General features: G+C 42.5%; 1 long non-coding RNA gene across 2 annotated transcripts in view; it reads left to right on the top strand.

Annotated features, from left to right (window-relative positions):
* Positions 1 to 26,752, top strand: part of LOC109145091 — a 222,969-nt gene that overhangs the window by 130,226 nt on the left and 65,991 nt on the right. Inside the window, exons 5-6 of one of the 2 annotated variants that reach the window (XR_005604079.1) lie at positions 21,848 to 22,126; positions 22,204 to 22,315. This is a non-coding gene — a long non-coding RNA (uncharacterized LOC109145091). The remainder of the gene's footprint in view (positions 1 to 21,847; positions 22,127 to 22,203; positions 22,316 to 26,752) is intronic. The other variant, XR_005604080.1, reaches the window with a different exon arrangement.

The following is a 26,752-nucleotide window of genomic DNA, read 5'->3' as shown; positions in this document are numbered from 1 at the left end:
TTGGCAGAGCCCTCCTGGGCACTGTGTGCAAGAGGCCTCAGCAATCAGCTTCCTGCAGGGCCATTTCTCCACCCCAGGGAGACTGTGGCCTCTTAAACAATTTGCATTCCATCACTACAGTTGAATTAGGTGCTTTTCTTAATGGCACATGACAGATGTGCTTTGTATCTTGCTTCCAGAAGGGAAAAGTGTCAAACATTTAACACTTCCACATGTCTTTCCCTAAGCTTCAAACCTCACCTGTAATCTCTGGGGTATGGTGAGGGAGAGCACAAACTCCTTATGGTTATGCTCTCTGCATCTCCATCCTCTACCTGATTCTATTTTTCATTCTTCTTAACGAAAACAGGGCATTATCAGCAGCACAGGTACAGCTCTTTTGACTGCAGAGAGAGTGGAAATAAGACTCAGGTAGATGAGGTGTGATGGAGTGGTATTAGGCTCACCTGAAGGCAGATGAAAGATAGGGTTTGGATTAGTGGATGATATCAAGGATAATGAATGATGGCATCTTCTGAGGTCTAAAATTCCAGATTCCCAGCACTAAACTCAGTACAGGGCCTAACGATAAGCAAATTGCTAAAATGAGAAGCAGGGCTGTGCACAGAAGAGAGATGGAGTAGTTTAGCCCCAGGGATAAGAGCTGAATAAATGAATGGACAACAGAAACTCTGTTTACCTTGCCTTGCTTAAAGAAACTTCTTACTCAGCTCACAGAGTTGGGCTTGCACCATGCAGATACGTTTTTGCATTTGGAAATAGAAAATGCACATCTGAAGTTCGGAGTTTTTCAAACTTTTGTCAAAGGAGAGGAAAATAATATCTTTTTAAAATTTATGTTTGGTTTTTCCTTTTTTCTCTCAGGCTCTAGTCAGAAATTGCACTTTCACCTGCATATTCTTGTGAAGTTCAGTTTGCAAAGGTGTGAATACCTTCAGTGAGGTCTTTGGGTCAGTACTTGCCTGAGCACTGCTCTGGGCTGCTGGCTGAACTCATCACTGGAGAACCAGGGGGTCTCTTGCTCACCTTTCCTGACTTCTCAGAACTTGAGAGGGGCACTGGGCTCACCTTCTGCTGTTTTTAAAAGCATCTCCTTGAGTGCCAAAGGTGCATCTCTTTCATGTAATTCCTATGATTCTTCTGCCCAGACAGCAGCAGAACAAAGAGCATATGGCTGCAAAGCACCAGAAATCTGGGAGCTCCTACAGCATTGTGCTCATTGCTCTTTTCCATGTTTTCTGGCATAAAGTCCCAGTATTACTGGGAGCACACAGCCCAATAGGCATTAATCCCAGAATCCCATTTAGGCAAGTGAAGTATTTAAATGTGTTGTTGGCTGGAGATGCCTTCCCTAACTGAAGCTGTCAAAAAACCACCAAACACCACCCACCTCCACTCCCAGTGCTTAACTTTCAGGATAACTTCCCTGAGCAAATAAATAGTGGGAATGCTCCTGCTTTGTTCCAGGGAGGACTTCCTAAGCAGCAGACCTGGGCTAAATGACATTTAATGGAAAAGATTGTGCCCCAGCCCTTCTCCTGATGGATTTGTCTAAGTCTGTGTTTGCCTCACTCATGCTATGAGACCTGGGAGAAGCTGGACTGGGTGTTTCATCATTTTCTTAGTGTGGTACAATCAGGTTTTTACCAGAGTTAACAAAAAGCTAACAAAAGCCTTTCCAGATTTTTTGGGACCCGTATAGTAACATTTCAGACATTAAAAGGTGAAACAAGAGAGAAATATTTATACATGAGGCAATTATTAGATACAACCAAAACAGGCGTGTAAAACAAAGCTCTATCAACGTGGCCAGGTAAGCAGAACATACCCTTTTAAGGTGCTGGTTGGTTTGTTTGTGTTGGTTTTAATTTGGCAGCCAGACTGACAACTCCCACTCACTCCTGGTTGTGCACCAGCTGCTGCTCTGCCCTGGTTCATTATTCAGGAGATCATTAGTGCTGTTTGGGGGAATTGACCTCGGAAGGGCTCGCCCTTCTCAAACCCAGCTTGTTTTGGGTATGTCTTTCGAATGGCATCTCAATTATCCTTTGGCCTGAAACACCCAGGTGGAGGCTTTCCTGGGAATGTGGAGTGGTGGTGTTTGCCCAATCAACAGATGGCTGTAAAATTGTCTGGGTAAAGGTATTTGTCATCAGGGAAAAGCAGGAGCCAGGACATGGCCTGACACATGGATTAGCAGTGTGCTGGCAGGTGCTGCCTGGATGGCAAGGGATGAGGTGCCAAGTCCAGGATTCCTACTTTATGCCATCCTTCCCATTCCACTTCTTTTCCTGCTCCTTCAGTCACCAAAAGCCCTGGAAACAAGTCAGAATGTCTTTCCTTAGTGACAAGAGAAAAAGGGGAATTTTCACTGAGGGACATTAAAAGAATAAAAATATTGAAAATTTTTCTTCCTAATGGCTCAAAGTTTTGATTCCTTTAAAATCTTAGTTCTCTTGGCCACATTTGAAGAAGCAACTCTTTGATGTCTCCTTATCTTGGTGGTGTTGAAACATCTCTAACACCTCTTTCATGCTTTTCTGTGAAGAGAAGCAGTGCCACACAGAAGTTTTGTCTAATGGTTGCCTTGCTTTTCTCACCTGTTTGGCAAAGGAATTACTTCACCCTTTACAGCAGCAGTTGCAGATGTTGGTAGATTCAGACTGTTGTTACTCCTCTGGGTCTGGCTGGCCTGAACCTTGCACGGAACATCAAATATTCTGCTGAGCCTTCATCCTTTTATTTCTGTGGAGACAGCTTCATGATCTCATTCACATTTGTGGTCAACAAAACAACAGATGTCTTGGGTGCTTGTAGATGTTTTGGAACTGGCAAACAGGGCAGTGAATTCTGGGGTTTTTTATTTTCTTGTTTTCCCATGTCTGATACTGCCTTTTTACCAAATCCCAAATAGGAAATGACTATGAAGGAAACAGCAACTGCCTTAATGTCTTCCTTTTCCCAAGAAATGTGAATTAGTGATATATCCAGTTTCTTCTTATCAGGCTATTGTTTCTCAAGGCATTATGGATGCAATCTGAAGCCCAAGGAGGTAAAATTCACTCCTGCAATGGTCTTTGGCATAAAATTCACCCTGGAAGTCTCAGACCTTTTCTTTTCCTTTCTCCATGTGTTGCTTTGCTGAGTGCCTTGAAGAAACCCAGTGGCCCAGCGTGAAGAACTCAGGCATCATAGGAAATTGGAAGCAGGAGCTCCCCTGTGCTTCCCCTGAGAGAATAAAGCCAGTTTCTCTAAAAGAAAATTCTTTCTGTGGAACTCTTCCAAGGCCAATTCTCTGTGCTTGCATATTCTCCCCATTTCACATGTAGTTGTATAGATGACATTTTGTATGCTACATTAAATCACTTCAGGTTTTGGAAGGGCGATTCTGGCAACACGGTCCGTGTTGTGTGAGATGGGAAAGGGTCGGATTGAGGGAGGGAGAGCACAAATGGAGAGGCAGCGTTCCATCTTGGTGGATCCCCCCAGTGAGAGAACTGTCCCAGGCACTGCTGTTAACAAGCAGTCAGGCAAAAACCGGGAGTGGGAATCAAAGATCAAAAATCTGAGCCAAAGTGCAACATCAAACGCCTGCAAGTACAGCCAAGCTGTGCACAGCCATCATCCTGTGCCTGTTCCCATCTAACCAGGGGACAAAAAGTGAATTTCAAAATATTTATTCCATCAGTGACTATCAAACTGAAGAGTTTGACAGCGGGGTGTTTCTAAATGCAAAACAACGGGCAAAAGTATCTTTCAAATAGCATTGCCAGAATTCCCATTAAATATCAATTAGACCTACTTCTTATTAATCAGAAATGACCTGCAAGGTAAATGGTCTTGATAAGCAGGACCCACAGATGATTCTGCTCTGCTAAAAGGTATTTTAAAAATAATTATTCCAGTTAAATTATTTTTTCCTATCAATGAATATTAATGCCTCTCACTGCTCCTGTGTCAAAAGGCAGGCAGAGAGCTGTGTTTGGGTTTGCACTTCAGCTATTTAAAGATGTTTAGGGAAGTCTGACTGCTGTGTGGGCACCAGCCTCAGTGCAGCCAGGGAGAAGGCATCCTGGAATGATAAATGAAGCAGCAAAGCAAAAGCTGGTGTTGGGCATTAATCTGGGGATTGATATGGGCTGTGAAAACCTCTCGACAATCCCTTGTAGAGGGGAGAGTTACCATTAGGTGGTGGTTTCCGTGGGCAGGACATTTTCTCTGCAGGGCAGTTGTAGTCCAGTCAAGTAGAGGAACTGGTTTTCTGTGCTGTTACATTTCCAAGGCATAATGAGTACAGGGTGGTGCAGTTTGGGGAGAAAACTCTGTCCTCAGTTCTTTGCAGATACAAATAACTTACAGCAGTAAGTACCAGAGGACGTTTCTTGGCTGTATTTGTTGCTAGCGCTGCCAAAGCTTATTGAACAGTGAGTAACAGAGTCATAGAATCCCAGAACAGTTTGGGTGGGAAAGGACCTTGAAGATAATCCAGTTCCAACCTGGTCTTGGACACTTGCAGGGATGGGGCAGCCACAGCTTCTCTGGGCAACCTGTGCCAGGGCCTCACCACCCTCACAGAGAAGAATTTTTCCTAAAATCTGGTCTAAATCTACTCTTTCAATTTGAACCTATTCTCCCTTGTTCTGGCACTCGAGCTCTTGTAAATATCTTGCCCTATCTTTCTTTTAAGTGCCTTTCAGGTACTTGAAGGGCCAATTAGGTCACCCCAAAGCTTCTCTTCTCCAGGCTGAACAATCCCAATTCTCTCAGCCTTTCCTCATAGCAGAGGTGCTCTATCCCTCTGATCAGCTTGGGGGTCTCCTCTGGGTTCAACCCAACAGCTCCATGTCCCTGTAGCAAACAGGGCTCAGAGGTCAGCGCTGCTGGGACCATCTCTATTTTCCTAATTTCCAGAAGATGTGTTTGGTTCTCCGGGATAATTGTGGCAGTCAGCTGTGGAAGGTGGCAGGAACCACCCCAAAGCAGTGTGACCATTTAGCATTCAGGCCAGCACTCCTTGTTAGTGCCAGAAGGATTGTACCTGGAGTACAGCATGTTAGAGCCCATTTGCATGGAAAGTGAAACCATTGAATTTTTATCGGCGCCTCATTAATTCAAATGTTCTGTAAAACTCACTTTTATTGATTGAGTTTAAGGCATTATAGTTGGAAATTTCACTGAGGCAGGTGAGGCTTTCACTTAGCAATGGAGGGATGATCAGCAAAAAAAGGAAAAATTAGGAAAGCGAAGAAATGAAGTTACAGTAGAAGCAGAAAATATATTTAAATCTTTTAAAGACATATATAAAGATGTCTCTAAGATTAAAATCATAAGTTTCTCTCTTCTGTGATTTTTGACTGGTTGTAACAGGCAGTCATTAAATGATTACAGTCTTCACTGATTCTGCTTGTGCTTATAGATAGGATTTGAGCCTGTCTTGATTTTCTAAGATAGTATTGTGGGATTTCAGTTGACAGATTTACAATTTTCATGTAAATTTAGTTTGCATCTAAAAAAAAAAAGTTATGTTGATGATGATGTGGACAGTGCCAAGCTACAGAACAGCCTTGAACCCTCTCTGTCCCCATGGAACCAGGCCATGTTCAGGTCTGCCCTGTCCCAGATTTTGTCCCATTTTCCTGCTTCCCCCAGCCACACAAGCGTGTGCAGCCACCTTCCTTTTAGAGCTGGGATTGCACTGGCCCTCCTATGAGCTTCCAAGCAAATTGTTTTAGTATCCACAGGGAGCCAGAACAATTTTTGTGGCAAGGAAGTGTAACCTGGCCGAGTTAGAGGATTAATGGGAATGTTATGTGTCCTTTAACATGTCCATTTTGGACTCTGGCCTTAGGAAAGGAAAAACTGGCTGGGTCTCTGCCTCACAGAACTCGTGAAAGGATAACCCATGGAGAGAAGGGCGGTGTGAAAACAAGGAATGGAATTCCATTCAGCATCTGAATGGCTTTCCCTGACCGTCTTACATAGATACTGAAAAATTGCATGTTATCCCAGCCCCCCTTCTCTGCCAGACTTGTGGCTAAGGGGGCTTTTTCCAAACAGTATTGGAACTCTTTTTTTTTATCTTGGTTGAAAGTTAGGCTTAGACCATAACAGTACAAAGTTGTTTCAATTCCAAGCACTGTTCGGTGGAAAGGGAAATAAAAAAATGTAATTAATTGGTGTAATGTTACCTCATCAGATAATTAGGGTAAATGTGCAATCCAATTTCTGCTGTACCACAGCTTACTCCTCATGTACAGCGATGTATTTATGTGTAATGATGTTATTAAGATGTTGTGCACACCGAGTGGAAATTGAAGAGTGTTCACATCCTAAATGCATCTACATTTAAAAGTTTAATAGACTGACTGCTTTTAGTTAAAATGCCTAAACATGAGTCATTAAAATATTATAAACTAGTAACTGGCACTGCAGCTGACAACACTCCATACCCACACCACATTCACAGGGATCCATCATCACTTGGATATGATTTCCTTGACTGCAGTTAATCAAAATCAACTCCCACCGTTCTGCTTAAGTTAACCGATGTATTTTAGTTGATACATTCAGGGCCATGTTTCTTCATGTAGCAAATATTGCCACTTCCCCATCTGCCCACTTGGGCAGCCAGGGAAGATGAGGGTGAAACAACTGCTAGGGGCTCTTACTGGTACCAATATCTGGAAATAAAAATAGAAGATAAATGGGGTGTGACACAAAATATTTAAAAGATACATAGAACAGCCAAAAGTGTTAGAAATCCAGCTTTTTTTTCTGAATTAATGTCTATTTACCTATTTGTATAAAGCATGGATTTACATATTAGTGGAGCTCTTTAAATTATGCAGGGTTTTTTTTCTCATTGACTTTTTCAGTGTGATAAACATTTATTTCATGAACCTAATTTTCTCTGAAGTTAGTGGCAAATACTTCTGCGCAGAAACATATGAAGAAACCATTAGTCTGAAGACCTAAAGAGCCATTAGTCAAAGTACATAGAACTGCACTGATAAATAGATACCAGATCAATCTTTAGTGTAAACCACAAGAACATTCATAGTGTAGGCTCCCTTTCAAAATGAATGAGTTTTTCATTGCTTTGTAAAAAAGCAGTTAATGACCTGACTTTGATCAGTTTCCTATAGACATAAAATGAGCTGGCACTGAATGGAGAGGAGTAAAATCAGAATGCTGGTTGGTAAGCTCCAAATTCTCTAAGGACGAAAAATGAGCCAAATGTGAAATCATGGTCACTCTGATGGCAAAGTTCACTTTGTGTTCAGGGGAGCAGAGTTTAACAGCTTTGCAGTGTTGGTAAACATGTCATTCCATAAAGCCCTGTTATGAAGATTATATGACAACCTTTTTCAATGAAATTCAACACAGAAAAACTAGATTTGCACGTATGTAGGGAGAAATTATTGGTTTGCAATATCCATCCTATTTAAGTCTCCTTGGACAGAGCCATTCAAATTTCAGCCCTCGCTTCCATGCAGTGTAACATGCTGGTGGTTTTGCTAAGCTGATCTACACCTCTGGTGCCTACAAATCCAGACTAGGAATTATCAGCAGCCAGTCCGTGGGATTCCCATGCTTTGTGCTTCCATACAGTGTGCAGACAGCTGGGCTGGTGGATTTCTGGGATGGAAACTGTAAAGTCCTGAGCACAGCAGCTCTGCTTGGCTTGGTTTTATTTTGGGAGGCTTCATTTTTTCAAAGCACATGCCATGGATGCTGTAATTAATCCTTAATCTCCCTGATTCTCTGTAAAACCAGAGCTTGCACATGGGCAATAAAAGATATTTACTTGAGCACCACAAGCAGGCAGTTATTTTTTGGAAAAAGGTTCTCATACACAGATTTAGTCATTCCTTCAATAAACACTCGGAGGGAGCAAGCCAGAGGAGCCCTTGATTGACAGTGCTCTCCTTTCTCTCATCCTGATGAGGTCGGGCCAGTGGGCAGTCTGACCAGCAGGTCAAATGTGTATTAGGGGCAAAAATTGACAAAGAATATGCTAGAAAAAGTGATTTTCCAGCTGTGTGCAGCCATTTTCAGCACCCTGGGTGGATTGTTATTTGTGTGTAATGGAATAGCTGGGGACAGCAGGGCTGGCAAGACATAGGTTCGCTGTGGTGGTAAAACACTGGAACTGTATTGAAGAGGGGGAGTTGCCTTCTTGGTTATTTCAGTGCTTTGTTTTGTTTCATTTTGTTTTATTTTTGGCCAGGCAAATACCTAGAGCAATCTGAGCATTTTGGAGTCTGACTGAGCTCTCTGTCTTCCTTCCCCTGTTAATAATTTGTGAAATCCCCCTGGAGCCTCCATCCACAGCCTGAGCACAGCATCTCCTTACCTGCAGAGGCGATGAACCTGTGACTTAAAATCAGCCTGTAGAAATAGGGTTTCTTTTCATTCACTGCTGTTTGCTGCTTCTTTCTGAGTGATTTTGGTGCAGGAGAAAGCCATGATAAATGAGTAACTTCAGTGCGCTTCAGGATATGTTTCTTGGGCCATTGCAACCCTTCTGCTGAGGCACAGCTGAGGGATTCTGACTTTATGTCCGTAAAGTATCCAACATATGCCTCTATAGCTAAACATACGGCCCCACTGTGCAATCCCCTGTGAATCCTAATGCTGCTGGAATGTAAAGCAGTCTTCTGCAGAAATGGTTTGCTAAGGCTAAGTTTGCCTTTTCCTGTGCAGCTTCACAGAGTTTGCTTTCAGCCCGAGCATGGATACTGGGAGGGTCTAAAGCACAACTGCACAGCTTCACCTCAACTCCAGTCTGCTGTTTCTATCACAGACTTGACAAGTGACCTGCAGAAACCAGCCTGCCTCTGATGGCCCACACAGAGCCACGTGAGGAGGGAGGGCATAACAGATGCCTTTGAAGACAAAATGCCCTACTCCTCAGACAACAGTGCGATTTCAGAGAAAACAACACAATGTTTCACTTTTATTCATCTCAAATAACATTGCTACGCCTTGAAGCATTCCAGAATCTTTTTCACTATACTGTAAACCTTAGAGAGTTTTTACACGTGCCACCTGTCAGCCTTTTTTTTTTTTTTCCTGACAATTTGCAGATTTCTGTTTTTCTTTTTTCTTTCTTTTGGTTCTTTAACATTCCTAACTCCCTGCATTTTAAGGATGAAGTGGGACTTTTTGTATAGCTATTATTTAAGAAGTCTCTCTAGTGGTATAATTTAATATTATTTGAGGTTAGTTATAAATAAAGACTAACAGAAATGTTCGTGACAAGAAGAGAAACAAAGTCAGAGGAGCTCCTCTTTGTTAGATGTGAGGGGTATTTTCTTTACTCCTGGCGGGAGAGTATCTGGAATCTGTTAGTAAATAGGAGCACATGGGGTATACTCAGGTAACACACACCTTGGGTAACTGTTACCTTGTTTAAAATAGGAGTAGATTTTCAAATAGCCTGTGAAGAGTAAGGGATAGTGGCAGGGATAATTGGGGGAACGGAAAGATTTTGAAGGCAATACAGTAAAAAAGCTGTGTGTGAGAAGGAAGACAGAGTATGAGGGGCAGTGGGTGTTTGGGTGAGAAAACAACATCTGCACATCATTTACTTTGACATTCTTGCTTGGCTGCAGGGAGCTGGTCTGCGTTGGTTTCACAGGTAATTCACATGCTGCACATGTGGAAAATACAGTAATGTGCTCAGCGAGTGTGAGCAAATGTCTGCCTTACCCAGAGCAAAAGTATTCAATCTAGCTCACTGCTAAATACCCAAAAGTCAAATATTTCTGCTTCTCATGGTCCGTGGTGCACAGACCTAGCAGGGAAGTACCAGTGCTTAAAATTCATAGAAAGAGAAGTATGAGGTCATTTCCTTACAGCTCCCGCAGGCTCCACAGCATTGCTTGTCCTGGACTGGAATGTTCTTCATGGCACAGGCTTAATTTTGAGATTTGGCCATCTCAACAGGCTGCCAGAGTGAGGCTCTCAGATGCTCTGCCTGATGACAGCCTATGTAATTGTCACTTTGCCTGCTTAAGAGAGACATTTGAACAGCCTGGGAATGATCCCAGGGGAGTTGTTCTTCAGTTAAATCCCTCTACAGAAGAAAACGGATGAAATTTAGGTACCAAATAATTGGAGTCATGCAATTCAAGTTGCATATTCTGTAATAATTTTCTCCTGTGAAGAAGAACAGAGCCTCATTCTGTACCCATTTTCCCTACCTCTTCTCATCTTATTTCCTGTTGAACAAACAACACCAGAAAAAAAATCAAAGTTTGCATCCCTTCATTTAACCAATGAAAAGCTGGAATCTGGCCACAGCTACCAAGCTTTGAATGTTGTCTTATATATGTTGCTATAAATTCCAGGTAAACAAAGTTAGAAGCCATGTAGGACATTGTACTGTGGCTCTGAACAAAAGGGAATACTTCGTAAGTTAAACCATGTATTTCCTCGCATATTGGCACATGCACACATGGAAAAAACACAACCAAAGAAACCCCAACTATTGACCTATACACATTTTAAAGCGCATTTATACTTTAATATAGCCCTCTGGAACGTGACTGATGATTTTCCATGTGACTCATAATAATGCAGATGATCTTTGTCATGAGCTTAGAACCCCAGTTTTAGATAAACATGGCCAATTCAGCAGGAGATACATTGCAGGCAGTTCAGACTGAAAGCTGGAGGTGCATCACATCCCTCTTCCAGCTTTCCTCTGGCTTCCATTGAAGTTTAAGAAACTGAAAAAACTGGAAATTTCAATTTTTAGAGTAGAGCTTCTATTGCATGTTTTTATTTACCTTCAGACTTGTTGTTTTGACATAGTTACAGCTTTTTCTGTAGCCCTGGGCTACTTTTTAGGTCTTTTCCTCCTAGGTAATACTTTTAATTCTGCCTATGTGTCATTCACTCCTTGTAAGTGATAGAACGTTCTGCCGGAGATGATGATGGCTCTGCTCTGAGCTCCAGCCAGTTACTGACTTGCTCTGCATTGCTTTTGCTTATACCAGTGCGAAAGAGGAAATCTTGCAAATATATTTTGAAAGCTTTAAAGGTGTTCTTGGTAACAGCAGAGTCATCATTAAATGAAAGCACTTCTATTTATTGTATGCAAGTGCAGTCATGTTGTTTGTGGCCTTCGTGCCCAATGAGCAAGAAATCCATTGTACTTGTACTTTTAATTTTGCATCTCTGTGAGCAATGTTCTCCCTGGGGGCTTGCAGAGGAAACCTGAGGCATAATCTTGATTTCAGCTGCAATGCAGAAATAGAGCTGCTCCTGGTGACTGTGCGTGCGACCTTCACGTACACATTGGCTTTTATTTGACTTCTGAAGCCTCCTTTTGGAGCTTTTTTTGGCTGCTGGCTACAAAAACACAACCTAGAAGGCTTAAGAATATGAAAGAACAGTCACTTTCTTTAGAGGAGGGGATATTCCATCCCCTTCTCAGGAGGTGAGAAAAATACCTCACTCCCAGAGATGGCTGATATTTGTGTTCCAACCCTTACTGTCACAGCAAGCAAACAGTGGTGATGCAGGATATATTGCAGGGACACCTCCTCACCCTTGTTTTCAGAATGGCACAGGCAGTTTAGGAGACAGGAAAATCTTTCCTAAATGTGAAAACTGATAGTGCACTAGTCTCACCACAGACCTGTGCAACAGAAGTCAGCCTGCACCAGCTGCAGGCACCAACCCAGAGTGGAGTTTGTGGACTCCAGCAGCTGGGCTGTGCTCCCTGGCTTCTCTGGGAGTCAGGGGCTTGAGAAGTAGCACATTTTACGGGTCTGGCTCTCCGGTACCTGCTGAGTCAGTTTACCTGGCAGGGCACTTGCAATGCTGGTTTTGCATGTGAGCTGTGTCTGCAGCTGGAGTGGGAAGCAGCGCCTGGACTGTGCAAGCAGAAAATCCAAAAGGAAAGGACCCCCCGTGTTTCGTCTTGGCACAGTTCGTCCCTGAGATTGTTGGAGCTGTTGTTCACAGCATCTCCTGCACGAGAGGAAGTCATTGAGTGACTTGCCTTCCTTCCATCCCTGGAATGTGTCTCACCAAGAGGCCTCTCAGGGTGTTTGTGCAGCTCCAGAAATGTGCTGATCCCATGGCTGTGCTGTCACACTGCTCAGAGAAACCCTGAATGTGCTCTCCTGCCCTGTGCTCCACTGCTGAATTGCCACCACCTTCCCTTGCTCACAGAGGGTAATCGGAGTAGAGCTGTCCCTTGGAAACAGGGCAGTGCTCCTGAGCTTGAGGGGAGGTAATTTAATAACTTCTTAGGGTAGAGGCTGAAAGAGAGCTCTTTCTTTCATGCTTATACATTTCCAATCTTTCTTTATTTTTTTTCTTTTTACCAATCTTTCTTTTTTTCTCGTTTTAATTAGACAACGTATTCACTGATGTCATCACTATTAAATTGTATCTATCAACCCCTGCCATTACTCAACACTTCATTCCTTTCCTTATTGGTGAAGTTGAACACTTTTAAACCCCAGAGGATGAGATCAGGCAATTCTTCAGGGGACAGGCAGAATCTGTAATGAATGAAAAATTCGTGTATTTCATCTCTCAATGTAGTTATGTAGCCATTGATCCAAGGACTTCGTTGGGAGTGTGACAAGCTGGGATATGTGAGGACAAAGGCATCGGGGTGGGGTTGGTGTAGGATGTGTTGACTTTGCATGGATTAAAAATGGGTTTGATATTTGGTGCTCCCTTAAGTTGTGATTGTGCTGCTGCTGTGCACTTAAGCCTGAACAGAGGCATGTGACCAATCCCATGGATTTCAGTGGATTGATTTCTGTGATGAAAGTCAAGTACATACATTTTGGTAGGATCCAGAACTTTATTTAGGATTCTCTTGGAAAAACAAGCAGGCAAGTGAAGTGTTAGTAGTCATCTGCTGCAATATTTCCAGCAAAATTTATTTGGGTGCAGAGAGAGTAAATATTTTGCTCACAATAACATCCAGGCTCAGATGTGCAAACACAGCCATCCTGTTGAGTTATGCTTTCAGGGCTGTACACATAAATAATAACAATTCAGCCAAGGTTTCAAAGCTCTTCACAAAGGCAAGGAAGTATTATCTTCATTTAGAGATGGAAAGGACTTTAAATGAGGTGCCTGAGGTCACAAAATAACTGTATTAGATTTGAAACCTGAGCTTACTGTCAACCAAAATTGAAATGTAATTGTCTCTGTTCAATTGTAACTTGATTTTCATCTGCGGATTAATGTTCAGATTTAATGGGTAAGAAGGTCAAATCTTTCTAACGGAAACATTTTTAGTCAAATTCACCGCCTTTATCTAAGCCTCATTTTTAATCACTTACAACTGATAGCTCCACTAATTGTGACTAATTACACCACTGTGCTCTTAAGGTAACTTAATTTCTCTACAGATTTTTGATGTTCATGGTTTCCAGCTTTATTGCTGTAAATTGAAGCCCTGCTTGGACAAAAGCAAGACTGCAGTGGGGTGTCAAATATTCTCCTTCCCCAGGAAGCCTCTGGGATCTCAGGAATGGTGTCCTAGGACAGAGTGACACTCTCTACTTTATGATGCCATGAGGTATTTTAAAATGCTGCTTCAAGTATCATTTTTAAATTGTCACCTTTTGATCTCTCAGCATCTCTTGCTTCCTTGAAGCACCATGAACCCACTTTGAGCAGTAGCAAACACAACACTGACTCCAAACCACACGTGGGGCTGGAAGGGGGATAATTTCATCTGATTACATTAATATTTTGTTGGAAGCAGAGTGACAAATTGGAGACTGATTGCAAACAGCAGACAATCACTGACTGTAGAGAATCCTGGCACTCCACTGGCACTTCAGATGCTTTAAAGAGCCATTCCAAATCTGCAGGAAAATGGTTGAAACATTTTAATTCTGTAATTTACATTGCATCACTCACTTAACCAGCTGTTTTGATTGTGATTATGAAAACACTGTGATATGCTTAGAAAAACCTTAGAAGACCTATAGCAGTGTGTATTACTAATAGACTTGTATGTTTTCCTTATCCTTTTCACTACCAGTAATTTGTTTTAAACCAATGAAAATACCTATTTTGTTTCAATTGCAGAGCATTTTTAGCTTGACTCAATCAGATTCTTTTCCCAGAGCCACATGAGGCAAGAGATTATTAATGACTTTTTCCTTGTTATCCATTCCTCTGAAATGGTTACTTTAATTATGGCATCTTGATTTAATATATGTAAAAGCATTTTGTAACAGAAACCTTCACTATTTATAGCATGACTTTCACTGTTTCCTGAGATGCTGCAGTCAGGTCCTATTAGCAAAGTACAGCCTAATCCTCCAAGCATCTATCCACAGCTGTTCCCAGATTTAGCAGCTCAAAAATGCTGAATAATAAGGATGCTGCAAATGCTCACAGAATTTTGAAGGGATTGCTTTGGGTCAGTGTGACGCCTGTGAAAGTCTCAAGTGAGTTGCTACTTTTACTGAATCAGAATGATGCAGAGTTGCGAGGCATGGCTTGGATCAGAGGCACAAACCTCTGTCACTGTGCTGTGGGGATTCAGTTCAATGTGTGAGTAAAACCAACAGCTGAACCCAAAGCCCCAGTCCAAGGGGATAGGTAGAGAGTCACCAATCCCACGTGGAGTTTGTAAGGCAGAGGTTTGTATTCCAGCTCTCCCAAACTCCACGGAGGTGAAAGGGGCTCTGCCAGGAGTACAGTGTGTGGGTGACATCCCCAAGCTCCAGCACTGCTTCAGCCCGCAGCTCATGCAGATCCCCAGCCTGTTCTGTCTTTCCCTAGAGATCAAAGAATGCCTCCAGGATCAGCCAGAAGTCTGAGCAGACATTTACAGTCCTCAAAATAAAATACTTTGACTTTCATAAGTAAACCCTTTAGAAAATTTGCTGCTCTTGCCTGAATCTGTGATAGTTTAAAAATTCTTATCATGGTGAAATTGCACTTTCTATGACTTACAGGCTCTGTGAGAGGGAAATGTCTCCTGTCCACCAGCATGGGAGGTGGAACTCTAAACACAGATAGAACAGGTATTTTCACATGTTTATTCTTGCAAAGGAAGTCCTCCTAACTTTGTGCTTCTCTCAGTAGGGTTGCTGATAACTTTTACCATACCATGTTGGTGAAATTCTCCATCAGTGTCTCTATGCTCTGTTGCCTAAACCAACAAGCTTTTAGTTTGTTGTTGATACCCCCTTAAAGAATTTTCAAGTTTGTAGGAGTGTTTGCTATGTTCTCTGTATCAGATCTTGGAAGAATTCCTAGCAGGCCAGACCTGCTAATTGGTTTAATTCTTGGACATTTTAAAAGAAATTCTGGCCGCACTTACCTGAAGAATAAATATGGTTAAAAACAAGTGATAACTTTACTCAAAAGATGAAAAACATATTAAAATGCAAAAGTACAAGATTTTCCTTGCAGTACAGGGATAGATGATCAAAACTCTAGCAGGAAGTGGAAAACTTCCATGCTTATTAAAAGATAGAAAGGGCTAAGAAGAGTAAAAATGCTTTAGATCAGATTTGAAATTTGATTCATTCACTAGTGGGTCAAGAACCTAATCAGCTGTGGGATAAATGCTTTTCTGTCATGCTGATATGAATGTGTCCCCCACCACAGATCTGAAATTTGTTACTTACTATGTGTTTTGATATGTGTAGTAACTAGTTCTGTCTGTTGCAAAGTTGAGCAGTACTGAACCTAAATCTAAATATTCCCCCCAGGAAATCTCCAGTCATCTTAATCATGTGCTTGAAGTATGCATATGAGACTGTGGAGGCTGGAGATTATTGCTTAGGGACTGGCATCAATGTAAGTGTATTATTAGGATGGATAAATTAAACCCAGAAGTACAATTACGGCATCCCAGTTTGCCAGGTCCTGTCTTATCTCCAAAGGCTGAGTTCAGGGCTTAGGGAGGCTGCGCTACAAAGTTCCCTCACGTTCTTGAAGTCTATTTTGTAACAGGTCTGGGATCATTCCTTCTTCTTTCACAAGCTGCCCTCATCTCTTCTGTACGTAAGTGTTTATTTGTATACAGCAGGAGACAAAAGCATTACAGCCCCACATGGACAGACATGGAATATTCCCATGGATTATGGATTTCACAAGTATTCCTTGTGACTGCAAAAGCTCTGTGGGACAAAACATGAAGAATTATGAAGACCAGCTTTCAAATTATTATATCTACTTACAGTTTATCGCCTACACAGGATCAGTTTGTTGGCTGTTTCAGCCCTTTTTGGGTTGTATTTAAGCTTTGGTGTTTGGTTTGGTGGCTTTTTACTGGTTTAAGTTTTCCTGCTTCTGTCTCATAGATTAAAAGCCTTCTGGCAGTTTTGTGTTGAAGTCGTTTGAGTTTGGCAGTTGGAAAAAAACCAACACAAACAAACAAAGAGCAAACAAAAGTAATTTGGGGTGAAATTGGATTGGACTCCCTCCTCTCCTCCCTGGCTGAGCTCTTAGCTCATGGTTGCTCTCGATGGCAGTGTCTAATCAAGCTCTGAGCTGAGGAACCTGCACAGGAGACCACTGAGAATTGTTTTCATGGAAACTCAGTTTAATATCCTGTCACTTTTGTTTATTATTTTAATAGAGCAGGATTTATTCTGTACTCACAAACTTCACATTATATTTGCAACTGTAATATTATTTGAAAGTGGTCCTCCAAAAACTCATCATTTGGGAAGTTAATGGGAGTTGTTCCAGCCAGTTGTACTGATACAAAAAAGTGTGTTTGCACCAAGGAATCTGGGAATACATGAACATAGCTGCACTGAGATGAGAATTCTCACTCAGGTCAGGAGTTTGGTCACAAGGGATGTGACACTTCTTGTGCACTTCATCTTTGTTTTCAGCGAGTCTCTGATCAGGAAATAGAGTTCATAATATATAATTTATGTGATTGTTTACACCGTGAGGCAGCAGTAGCAGTGCATCATTTGCAAGTGGTCTATAGATAGAAACATCTTTGCATGAATTAGTGATCAAATAAGTAGTATTTGTTCAAATCAGCTCATGAAGAATTAACAAAGAAAAACCAAGAGGCCAAATGAATCCACTTAACATCTTATTGCAAGCAGTTCTGCCACCTCTAGTATTTATCATTTCAGTGCTGTGTTGTTGGTATCCTATCACATGAAAAGCAATAATACTTTTCTGTGGAATCCATGATCTTATTTCTAGGAAAATAATCTCCACTATGAGGCTCACAGATGTCTGGAGCTATTTGGTTCCGTTTCTCTTGGCAGAAGGCGTTCCTGGTTTTTTGTGCAGGAGGAAGGAGGAACAGGCAATGCTGGGAATGCAACTCACTTACAATGCTGCCTCTTTTCCTGTAGGATTGACAAAAATTGTTAGTTGCAGCATGATTAAATTCTAACATCCAGTACTGCTCTAACTTATTTGTTAGGCCACACCTAATTAGATAACGTGGAAACATTTCATCCTGGAGGAGATGTTCTCATGTTGCCTGATGCTGTGCAAGGTGCCGGAACTCTGGTTCTGCCGTTGGCATGGGTGTTAGGGCATGGAGATGACTGATGTGAGCACTGCAGCCATCCTGCTCCCTTTCCTCCTGCCTGGAGGCTTTGTGGCTCCAGGAGGTGCCGGGGTATCCCTCCCAGTGCCCAGACGGTGCTGGGTGGCCTCACCTGCAGCCCTGGGGTGCAGCCCCACAGGAGCAGGGGGGTGCCTGGGGAAGGTGTGCGGGGCTCTGCAGGCTCTGCTGGGAGCACGCAGAGACAAGAGAAGGGATCCTGGATTCAGTCACCCCAAATGGCTTGTGGAAAGCCAGGAGTTACTGCAAAACTCACTGGCAGTAAAGCAGCAAAGCCCTGGGGAAGGATGTGGGGGAGGCAGTGGTGGTGGTGAGGCTTTGATGGGCTGCTGAGCTAATCAGCCCGTCGGCTGCTGCAAAGGTCGTGTCACGGAGCTGACACAAACCTCCTCCTCCAAAGTTCTCTTCTAAGAATGCTGTAAAACCCCAGTTCAACCCCGTGGTTTTTACCACATGTACGAGCAGCAGATATTCTCACAGCACATCCCACAGAACTTTCCCCTGCCTTCTCTGTGGGAACATGGGGTCTTTGTATGTTGGAGTTGACACCGTTTGTAAGGACACAACACAGTGTGCCGCAGGAGGGTTCCCAAAGGTCAAGCACCCAAAAGGGCTCGGTTCTGCTGACTCTCACAGCCTCTGGAGCTGGACAGACCCATTGGAACCAGCTATGGGCACTGAACTCTCCTCAGAGCACCCTGCGGCCGATGCCCAGTGCTGACACCCTCCGCAGTCCTGTGGGTGACCCTTCTCTCCACCCTGATCCCCCAGCAGGGTGATGGTCACCCTGCTCCAGCCTTTCCAACCTGGAGGTGGCTCTAAGGATCAGTCCTTCTCCTCATGCCCACCTGAGGCCTGAACGTGCTCTGCAGGGAGCCCAAGGCCAGAGGGCAGCAGCTCTCTGAGGACCTGAGCAGGTACCTTTCCTTCTCCTCTGCTCTCTCTCTGCAAATACACTGTGCTTAACCTCTCCCAGCCACAGGCTGCATGTCTCTGGGATTTTCCCGGGCTAATACTGCTCCAGAAATCATATTATATGAGATAATAATCTCTCAGATAAGAGATGTTAATAACATATTCTGTGAAACCGATGTTCCGTTTCCACTCTGTTTTCAGCAGAAACCAAATACATCCCATTAAACCCAATGAGAACTGTAGCCAGCTGCCTTGACAGGGTACATTAGAAATACAGCTTATTTTTCCCCTCCTCAAATACACAGAAGGTTTATTGATAATATTTTCTGTTAGCCTAAAGCATCTTTTTTAGAAACAAGTGTCTCTCTTGTGGCTCTTTATCGGTGTCACTTCAAGCTGAAATGTTTGCAGAGCAGACCAGGAGTGCTTTCTAACCCACTTTGTGTAGATTTAAATGTATATATTATGCAGGGCAATGGGGGATCAGACTCAGTGGAGTATCTTCAGAAATAATTGAAAGCAGGACTTGTTGCTGGTGCTTCGTAAATAGTAGCAATAACTCTTCACGTTTCACACACTATTTGAGCTTTTAAAATTCTGCTGTGCCCTTCTGTGGCCAGGAGTGAAAAGTGAAATCCTTTCAGATCTCTTGTGATTTAGCAGACAGCTTTAAGGGGTAAGTCTGAGGTAAGGAGGAATAATTAACTTTTTGAGAAGTCACTTTCAGCCAGGAGAATTTAAATCTTACTTTTAATCTTTCAAATTGACCATGAACTTTGCATTCATTCTATGTTGTATAAAATTATGTGTTATAATATATAAGTAAGTAGAACTGCACTGTGGACAAAATGAAGTGTGGAAAGTGTTTTGGAGGAGATAGAAGCAAGTAAATGTGAAGTATATGAAAAATCTAATCAATAAGATAACAATTTCAAAATAAAAACATTAGCTGCTAGAGAGTCCAACAAATCACATCAGTTGTGTGGAGCAGCACCATTGGATGAAATTATCGAGTGGCGAGAAGCAGAACACATCAAACACAAATAATCTTTCCCTCTCATTTGTTTTGGTTTGTAGTTGAAGGTGTAGGAATTGCTTTCCCTGTCAAGATGGGGAAAAGGAGGAAAGGAGCACATGTAGCAATTGCAGCGCAGCACAGTCTGAGCCGTGTCACAGGTTTACAAAATGTCACCCTGTGCCATGGCAAATGAGCCACTGTCACGCCCTTAAACAGCCCTTTCGATCTCTCCTAATGCACAAATTATGGTTGTTGGCACGTCTCATTACTATTATCATGTGGAACATTGAAATGTTTTGCTCTCTGATAGCAAATTCCTAATAATTTACCTGCCTGAGACACAAAGAAAGAAATTAGGTAGAATGCCAGTTTTTTCTGGAGTTGTTTAATATTCCCTCAGTGGTATTTAACATACTTTGCTACAGGGATGCATGTTGAAAATTCAATGTATATATTTCCAGGACAAACTATATGGCCTTGGTTTGATCTAAAGCCCCCATGGCACCAGAGGAACCTGATGGAGAGGACAGACAGTGCAGCTTTTTGCCAGTCAGCCAGCACAGATCAACAGGATGGTAGTGATACTTTCAGGCTGTGCTGAGAGGAAGATGAGATATTGGATGTAGTCCTGCTCAGCCAGTGATAAAGGTGTCACGGCAAAAATGGTGACAGCAGCACAGTGTCCCTCCCTGGAGGGTGGGTCATGTGCTATGCCAGCAGAATAAATTTTTGCAGCATTTTAAAACAAACCAAATGCTAACCCGTGCTTTTTTCAATCCTTCAGTCTGCCAAACAAACAGGAAAGATGAAAAATAGAAATCCATAAGGTGGAGCTCTGTCAGCAGAGTGGCAATTTTTACATGGCTTGAAGGCAGGATGTGGATGCTCACACCTGGAAGCAGTCTGTCTGGGATTATCCAGGCAAAAAGGCCTTGGAGGAAGCTGCTGGGTCATGTTTTCCATATATTTGGAGGAAAATTGCATGTTTGCTTGGACCCCTCCAGCAGGCAGGACACAGCCGAGTAAGGGTGTGGAGAGGGCTTCTCATCTCCAGGGGGAAAAGTCCATTCCAGGGGAGGGAGCAGAAGGAAAACTACTGGAGCGCTGGGAACAGTACACAAAATCAGCCAGTGAGGAGTTTTGTCTGGGCAACTTTCTAAAGAGTATCAGAAGATAAATCACACTGTCCAAAATTAATAGACTCCTCAAGCACTTTAGTTTATTAACGTTCCTGGCGATTCCCCAGACGTTGAAGTAAGTTTGGTGAATTCCATCGTGCTTCTTAAGTGGAGAGAACATTTCCTAAGCAGTTTTATTGTCCTTTTAATGTCTGAACCTGAGACTATTAGGGCTGCAAAATGATTTATAATGATGTGCTAAACTGGAGTAATTTCAGTCATTTTATTAAGCCCTTTGTGGATGAGATGGAGAATTGCTGGGGCTGTGTTTTGTTAGAACACTCTCCCTGTGCCTGTGCAGAACACGTGTGCAGCTCCTCAAGAAGTGGGGATGCAAACCATATGGTAGAGCCTGGGATGCCAAAGTGCATTTCTAACCCCTTAGTGATAATTTCAATGTGTTACAGCAGCGTCTCCCAAAACAGTGAGAAACTCTTCTCTTTTAATGTATGTTATTTCTCATAGTGAAATGATCTGTCAGTAACAGTAGTGATTAAGTTACTGTTCCTAAAGAACAGCAGTCTCACTTTATTCCCTATCCATATTTTCCTTCCTGTGGCTCCCAAAGATCATTTCCTTTGAGGTCATGTTTGGTTAAGGTCATGTGATTTTATTTCTGGGTATTTTTCTCTGTAATTACCTGTAGGACAGTTACTTTTGACAATTAGTTAAGATCTAAATGTGGTTTCTCTTTGAAATTCAGTTAAGGCTTTTCAGTTGTTTTTCCACAGTGTGCCAAGAAGACACATGTTTAAGAATATGCAGTTCTATGGTTCTGCAGGATCTATTATTTTTATTATTCATTAACTGAATTACAGGTTCTTTGGGGAAAGACATATTTTGAGCAGTTCCTTACTGAGTTTGGGTCACCGTCTGTGAGGTGCTGGGGTGCAGAGAGCAGAGCAGGTGCAGTAACAGGCACTGAACTGAGAACAGGATGTGGAGAAATACTCAGGTCAAACATTCACTGATTCCCTTTAACAAAAGAACCTGGTAATGCTCAGCATTGAGGCCACCTCTGGCAAACAGGTACTCTGAATTTAGCACAAAATCTTCCATTAATACTGAATTCTCAAATGCAATGTTAGTACTGCTTTCTCTACTTTTCTTTCCATACAGTCATTTGAATACTGCTTTTTGTTTTGTCCTCAGTTTTGAAATCTGATTTTCTTTCCTGACCAGTGTAACACAGGCTGTCACCAGGATAATTAACAAAGCACGAGGGATAATGTCTGGACTTTTCCAGTTACCTTTGAAACTATGAAAAGACAATTCTCTTCCACTGCTTTTCCCAGTTTTGTAAATGCTCCTCAATGTTCAGTTATAATTGTACACAAAATCAAAGGATCCTCAAGATCAACACCTTAGAAACCAAATGAATCTAAAATTGACTCAACCTGGGATGGAAGACACTAAAAAGAAGTAAAAGACAGTGCTACATATTCATGAGGTTTTACAGAGGTGAGTATCAGAGTGATGAAAAGTGTATTTGAGTGTAAAATGCCCATGTTCAATTATCTCTTTTCAAAAATTCACAGGGCAGCACAGCAGCTTAGCAGCTTTTTGGGAGCACAGTTCAAGGGGGAAGATGTTCTGTCTCTAAGGCCATCCATGGTTGCTTTTCAGTGGCTGTGAACAGATGTTGCACAGGTAGGATTCATCAGACAAACGTATTTAGAGCTCTGTCAAGTCCATGATAGCTAAGAAACATTGATAAGGTTTGGGTTTTTTCTTTCTCTCTGAGGGATGCATGTTAAATTTTATTTCTTGTTTAAAAAAACTATCATCACTATGAAGAGTTTAACTTCACCATAGAGTTTCAGACCATATAGGAGGTGGTTCCAGGAATGGAGAGTTGTCTGGGTTTAGGGGGGAAAAAAAAGCAATTCCCAGCAATCTGTTGAAATTTATTAGAGTTTTTATTATAACAAGGCCATCAGCTGCTTCTCTGGGTGCCATGGAAACAGGCATTGCTGCAAACAGGGGAGGCTGCTTTCAGTCCGTTCCTATGTCAGAAAAAATAAAAGAAAGAAAATAGGGTTTTGTGGGATGAGACATTTAAAGGACTCTGCCCGTGTCCTTAGCAGTGCACGTGGCCACTGCCCTGGCAGAGGGACCAGACAGACCTCTGACTGCTTCCAGTCTCATGAAACAAAACTGGAGCAGCTCTCCACTGATCTCTAACCATAAATAAATGGGCAGATAGGGATATGGCTGGTGAGCAGCCCAGCCAGCGTGGAAGGTGAAGGGATCTCCTTTCTAATTCTCTTGTGGTCCATGATGCAGCTTGAACTGCAGCTGAGGCTTCCTGGAGCTATTCTGGGCCCAAACCAGTCAATTCCTAATGATCTTCCGTAGGAGAGAAGGAAGAGGCAGGAGAGCACTGACATCACCTTGAACTCCTGCTTTTGTGTCTGTACTCAGCCCAAATTTTAGATCATTTACATGTTTCAGTGCAACCCCCTCTCCATATTCTTAGTAAAATATCATAACAAGCAATTTCTCATTCCAAAAATAATCTGTGGGAATCAGCATAGTGGTTTTCCCATTAGAAGCACAGTAAGTGCCTTGTGCAGCAGCATCATTCAGAGAGCATCTGTTGGTATTGTTGTCATAGAGATCCCAGGATTGCTGCACTAAATGTATAAGAGTCCATGCCACAATTCATGTGCTAAGTTTTATAGCTCTAATACATCCGCTGGAGATTTCCATCTGAAGTTTCCTCAGCTTTCCTTGCTGGGTGGGAGGTGGGATTTTCCCTTAAAACTCAGAGAATGAAATTAGAGAGATGAATGTGAGATTTTTGTAAGACTTAACATGTAAACAGTCATCTTAAAATATTGTGAAGTTGATAATGATCACATCTTTCTATAAGATTCATGAAAAATCTGGATTTCTCTCTGAGCTACGTATGTATTGTTTGTTCTTCGTGTTATTCAGTAATACAGTAACGTTATTCAGTAATACAGTGATTAATTATGCTTAAGCTGATGTTTTCCCAATTTCTTTACATTTGACTGTTATTATTGTTTCTGTGCTTATGTGAAGATGAAGCCAAGGAGACAGTCTGGAGCAACACATCCTTGCACTCCATGCTTTATCCATTTATTTCGATTTTCCATGATTTTCAAGGTATACTGGAAAATAATTTAAATAAATTGGCACATAGATCTGTATTACAAACCTTGAAGAAAACCTAAATAACTTTGGCAGGTCATAGAAAAAATTTTTTTAAAGCTATTAACTGTCTGTCAAGTTGCCCACTGCAGAGCCTTCAGCTGATTAGCTGCTTTCTGGGCCAGTGGAAAGCAATTGCACAGAAAACCTTGAAAACAAATCATTGGATGTAACATGGAAAACTTGATCTTTTTTAGGATATGGAGAAACAACAGCATTTGTTTACTGATAACACCAATTAAACTGGCTGTTTAATTATGTGTTGGCCCTGCCACGTCTCAATGTTTGTAGGGATAAAGATGTGGGTTAACTGTGCTCTAAGTGGGAGACGGACTCTGCTTTGGGTATCTAACAAATCTGATGCTGCCTCATCCAAACAATCACGGAAGCGACATGCCAGACTTGGCATAAAGATGTGCTTGGTGAAATCCCCCTGGGCTGAAGGAAAAGCTGTGATCACTTTTCTGTCTACAAATGCTAAAAAGGGATAAGAGAACCCCCTGGGGCAAGGATCTGCTGGCTGTCATCTCCAGCTGGGCAGGAATTGGGCATTTATTCTGAGTTCCATCAGCTATCACATAGCACAAAGGGACAGACAGACAGACAGGCTCTCGTCAGCCTTAGCTGGGAGGTAACAGAGGCCACTACAAGATTTGTTTGTCCCAGGACAAGAACCCTAAAACTGCTGTCGCACCAAAGCCTGTCCCAGCCCCTTGGTGGGTGCAGAGCTGCAGTGGGAGCTGAGGCTGGGCACAGTATCCCTGGGCTATCACTGGGCTATCCCTGGACTTTCCCCAGCCAGTGGATCCCTGGACAAAACCAATAAATCCCGAGCTCTTGCAGCTTGCAGAGCTCTCTGCTGCCTGACCCAAGCCTCTTGTACCCATTTTAAATGCAGGATTGCATGTGGCGAGTCGGGCAACAGATGAGGGGAGGCTCAGAAAGGCAAGGACTCTGGTGCCTGTAAACACCCTTACCAAACCCAGTGGGCTTAATGCTGCTTATTTGGGGTGGGAAAGAGCATGGACAGGGCTCCCGTGGAAACAAACTGAGGATCACTTCGTTCTGATCTCTTGCACAGCACCTGAATATCATTACTACACATCCCTTCCTGTTAGAAAGGGGCAACCCCTTCACTTGAATTTCATCTACCATACTGTGTGAATATGACATTAAAAACTCTGGGTTTAGGAGATGTATTTTGCTGCAAGGAGTTCAAGCAAAATATTTCCTTTGTCTTTCTTCTCTCTCTCTTTTCACTGACAGGGAGGGGGGTCATGGTAATGGGATGACCAGGAGAGAGGAGCAGAGAGTCCGTCATTTGATCCTGCAGCAGCTGGGATGGAAGGGCTTGGGTTGTGTTCCCCATTCTCACAGCTCTTCTGGGCTAATACAAAATGCATAACTAAGCTCTGTCAATTATTTGAAAAGTAAAATAGCAATTAGAGGGGAGAAAAAAGAAGGATGGACGCCTTTGGCATGTTATCACTCTTCCTGCTGGGAGATGATTAAGCAAAGCGAGCAGCAGCTGTAGGGAGCCACCAGCCATCCTTCAGCATGGGATCATTGTCACTCAGTGCAGATGCCATTCCCTTCCTCAGCTAGGATGTTCCATTTATTTCAATTACTGGACGCAGTTGAGCTGAGGAAACATTTGCTTGTTCCTTTGTTTTTACATCTCTCCTATACCTGAAGTTTCTGGTACTTGTCTCATCATTAATACTTCTTACCACCGTGTGTCTTCTCCATCAACGAAGGTCATTCCCTATCAGCTCACACACCTAGAGAGGCATCATCCATCTTTCCAGGACAGTGTGAGGTACTCAGCCATACCTGTCTGTCTGACTCCTGTTTGTCTTGCCATCTGTCTTGTTCCCATGTGTAACATCTAATTAATGCCTATGGTAATTAATAATGCTGTGGGGTCTTTTCTATTACCTGTTATTGGTGCCAGTGGGAATAAATCAGCACATTGAACACAAAGGGAACTGTGGTATTCAGTGATGGAGAACGTAAAAAATGCACTTAGAGATTTTAAATATTCATAAAATAGAAGGCAAGGACCATAATTTTTAATAGAAGATTTTGTATAGTGAATAAAACTACATGATCCTACTTTTTTGTGGAGTACTAACAGGGCATTGTGTAGCTGAGGTCCCTACACATACAGAAGACAGTTCAGTGACCAGTTCTGCCTTGGAGAAATAGTTGATTTGTATTGGTTTTAAGTTTAATTATTTGAAGGTTTTGACAGTGGTGTTTGGCCTTTTGAAATTGTCAGTTTGAAATGTACTGGTCCATAGAAAATTGCAGATTAAAGGTTGAATGCAGTTATTCTCCATGGATAATCTCAGAGCAAAACATTTGGCCATTGATGTCATAGCACATGGTTTCTGCTGCCAGCTCCTTGGATGATCACAAACAGGAGTATTCCTGGCTTAAAAGTCAGACTGATTTCTGCTTTTTTGCAAAATAATTCATTTTAGTGATTAAACAGACCTTTGCTTTTAGGTCCCCCAAACATGTAGGGGAGCAGTGCCCCAGTGGCACCAAAATCCATGCCTTGTGTCCATACGATCCAGGGAAGTGCAGTATTGATACCAGCTGCCAAGAGATCTGCCCCAGAACCAGACAGAAACCCAGCCAGGGGCTGGAGCAGGAATTCCCATCTCCCCGTGCTCAGTACCACTCACAGACATGTTTTGTTATTCCACACACATTTGAGCCAGCAGCAATAAGCACTTTACCCACTCAGATCTAAGAGACAACACAGGAGTAGTTGCTTAAACCCTGTTATTTTGTCTAGGATGCTTTAACAGAACTTCAGGAAAACCTTGCCCTTCGCTAGTGCTGTTAGGCTTTCCAGGAGAGTACCACAGAATGATTCCCAATTTTTAGTCCTCTGAAAGC

Source organism: Corvus cornix, chromosome 3 (assembly GCF_000738735.6).
Source record: "Corvus cornix cornix isolate S_Up_H32 chromosome 3, ASM73873v5, whole genome shotgun sequence".
Taxonomy (NCBI): domain Eukaryota; kingdom Metazoa; phylum Chordata; class Aves; order Passeriformes; family Corvidae; genus Corvus; species Corvus cornix.
The sequence above is the reverse complement of the archived record's forward strand: the minus strand, read 5'-3'. Positions and strand labels throughout refer to the sequence as shown.